Raw genomic sequence first — 3,750 nt, 5'->3', positions numbered from 1 at the left:
CATAAGAATCACCTGTGGATGTCAATTCTCATTCAATATATCTGGGGTGGAAATGTAAATTCTCAGCAGTGGATTGAACCAGAATGAACTGGTTCAAAGCCTTGGTCTCCTGTCTCAGTGCCAGTTAATTTTTCATTTTTCAGTTACTTATCTTATTTACGTGATGTAACTACTATATATTTATATTTTTAAAAAGGCGGGGGATACTAAGTTTGATCTATTTCTAGATTCCCACCAAATTAAAACATATTCACATTCGAAATGGCCAGATTTTCCTTCAGGTTCTCATTATTTCCATGAATTTAGTTATTCTAAAAAGTCCTATGCACCTTAGTTTCTTGGAGTACTTAGAGTTATTGCAAAAGTTCTGTGAATGGGTTCTGAAAACATTCAACTCCCACATAGATGTACTACTACTTTCCAATATCTGTAGATGTTATGATTAATTAAACGTATGTTAATTTAAAATTAAATTAAGCACTAACTTTACATTGTTATGTAGCTTATCAATCAGCAGATACAAAAAGAGATCCTCCTAGTTAAGAAGATTGGAAACTTAGTTTCAAATGATCATTTTGAGATTTTTGAATGTTCACTTAAAGATTTTCAAAGATATCCACTAAAAATAACACACTTCTCTCATGACATTTCTTTATAGAATATTCAATTTTTGTCTGTTCAACATTTTGGGAAAGAACCAAAGAAAGACAGTAACTCTAAATTCATCAAACCAAGGTTATATTTATGGAGAGAGAAATGGGACTTCAATGTAGTGTTGAAAGGTCAATTGGTGGGATGATTTTGATGTCGTTTTTCTCTTTTAACTACTGTATATTTTATCACTTTGGGAGGACAACTAGTTTCCATGTTATCCCTGAATCTCCATTTCTCGCTCTTGTCAGACTCAGCTTCAGCACTGAAAGGAGGAAACCTTTCTTCACACCCGTCCCTGCCAGGTACTGTCTAGGAGAGGCAGGAGAATGAAGCTTCCTGGCACCACTGTACAATCGAAGCAGAAGAACCTTCACGCAGACTCTGTAGAAGTGGCCCTGCGTGGCTAAGTGATTTCACTGGTTTCATGGGCTACCAGCTCTGGCTGCTCCCCTTGTCTGCTGGGCCCCTATCTGGGCATTTGAAACTAGGTTTGCACTCAGGCGTGGAGGAAGGGACATGTCCTCCCCCTCCCTAGTATAAACCTTCCCAGGCATCCCTCTCTGGATTTGTGACAGCCCATTCTGAGCCAACCTTACTTCTGAGGAGTGGCTGGTGGGTTTTGAACCACAAGCCTTCTGGTTAGCAGTCAAATGCTTAGGCATTACTATGAGTTGGGTCCGGCTTGATGGTACATAACAACAACAACAACATTCTGAACCAAATGTTTGAGTAAACAGAAAACAAAATACCAGTTGCTGTGGAATGGATTCTGACTCTTAGTGATCCCGTGTGCGCAAGAGCTGAACTGCTCCATAGGGTTTTCAATGGCTGATTTTTCGTAAGTAGATGACCAGGCCTTTCTTCTGAGTTGCCTCTGGGGGACTCCAATCTCCAACCTTTTGGCTAGCAGCTGAATGAGTTAGCCATTTGCACAATGCAGGGACTCAAGGGTTTGAATAAATGCTCTGTGATCAAGTTAGGAGGCAGTATACACCATTCAGCTTACGATGCGCCAAAGATTATAAAATGTACATTTTAATCTTTTTCTCTGATATTATGACTAAACTAGTGATGGACGTTGTGTGTGTGTGTTTTACAGTTCTCCCTTTCTACAGACCTAAGCAGTAAATTGATTTGCATCCGATTTTACAGCAGAATTCCTCTCTCAAAAATAGGGAATGTGTAATAGAAAACAGTATCAAAAGAAAAATTGTAGTTGAATTTATCCAAACCAAACCAAACTCACTGACGTCGAGTTGGATCCGACTCATAGTGACCCCACCTTGGATTTCCGAGGCAGTATCTCTACAGAAGCAGACTGCCCAGTCTTCCTTCTGGGGAGTGGCTGGTGGGTTTGAACCACCAGTCTTCTGGTTAGCAGTCAAATACCTTAGGCACTATGCCACTAGAGCTCCTTGAATTTATCCAGTTTCCTTAATCTAACAGTTTGTATATGCATCTGTTATTCTAAATCTTCATTTTCTTAATGAGGAGAAACTCCAGTAGGATTGCCATGAATTCAGTGCTGACTTTTGAGGCAGGTACAGTGGACATTAGTAAACCCCAGCTCTGGGTTTAGTTTCTCCCATTAAAAACACCAAGTGTAGCTAAATTCTGATTAACTGTTGGCTAAGCTGAAAACTTTTTTGCTTTTATTTTGTTGTTGTTGTTAAAAATACTTGTTTACTCTTCTTCCTTGGTAGATAGTGATTATACTTAAAATGTTTTTTGATTATGAAATCTTTCCTCGTGCCCAAGACTTAACAAGATAAATATATAGTCTCATTTTGTGGTTCTTCGGATATAGAATCACAGAATCACATATAAAATTGAGATTGGTTGTTTACTTGCTTCCTTGGGGAAACTTTGATGGATGAACCTTTGGGTACATAGCTTGTTTCTGTGTCCTGTATGTAATATTTTTAAATGCTACTGCTACCTCCCCATCACCGGACTTCAAGCATACTATCCTTCAGTGGAATGGACACATTCTTCAGCAATATATTTAATTCAATAAACAATTCCTGAGCACTTACTGTTTCCAAGTTGCTATGGGAGATGTAAAGGCAAAGAATAGATGTGATCATGCGGTATCCTCCATGGCTCCCTCCATCCAGCGACAATCTGGTAAATACTGGACAAGGAAAGTAATCTTTCTTGTGAGGCAAGGTACTGCCACCAACACCTGGCTATAAGGAGTTATGAAGTCAATAGCATGCAGGGAGGTAATTTCAAATTCTGAAATCAGGGCTTAAGAAAGTAAGGAAAAAAAATCCCACCAATCAGTTTGTCTACAGAATACCAATCATTTAGGATATGAATGTATTTTCTATTAATAAATAAATTTGCCAGAAGAATGAACAAATCTGTCTTGGAAGAAGTACAGCCAAATGGTCCTGAGAAGCCAGAATGGCCAGACTTCACCTCACATGTTGGTCATGTTGTCAGAAGGGACCAGTCCCTGGAGAAGGATATCATGTTTAGTAAAGCAGAAGGTCAGTGAAAAAGGGCAAGGCCCTCAATGAGATGGGTTAACACAGGGGCTGCAACAATGGGCTCAAGCGTAGCAAGAATTGTGAGGATGACACAGGACCGGGCAGTGTGTCGTTCTGCTGTACTTAGGGTCACTATGAGTCGAAACCGTCTTGATGTACCTAACAACAAAAACAACATTAAAAAATACTTTGCTCCCTTTGATGTCAAGAATTGTGTTATTTTAAACCAATTTTTTGGTGGAAATATTTTTTTGAAATAATGTTATATAATAAATGGGAGCTCTGGTGGTGTTAGTGCCTAAGGTGTTTGACTGCTGTGATAGTTGGAGCTGTGTGTCAACTAGGTTGGATTCCAGTTCTGTGTGGTTGTTTCCATGATGGGATCGGATGACTGTATTCTGAGTGGCCAATCTGTTCAAGGGGAGTTTCCCTAGGGGTGTGGCCTGTTTCCAGGATACCCAGGGACATCCTGGGAAGAGAGACATTCTTCTGTGGATCGGGATTCTGTTGTGCTGCCAACAACTGCTCGTGAGTAAGCAGTTCACTGTTCGGCCTGGAGATCTTGGATTCGTCATTCGTTGGAGTCAACAGCCGGTGTACT

Source organism: Orycteropus afer, unplaced genomic scaffold (assembly GCF_000298275.1).
Source record: "Orycteropus afer afer isolate SDZICR_OR568_19922 unplaced genomic scaffold, OryAfe1.0 scaffold00001, whole genome shotgun sequence".
Lineage (NCBI taxonomy): Eukaryota > Metazoa > Chordata > Mammalia > Tubulidentata > Orycteropodidae > Orycteropus > Orycteropus afer.
The sequence above is the reverse complement of the archived record's forward strand: the minus strand, read 5'-3'. Positions refer to the sequence as shown.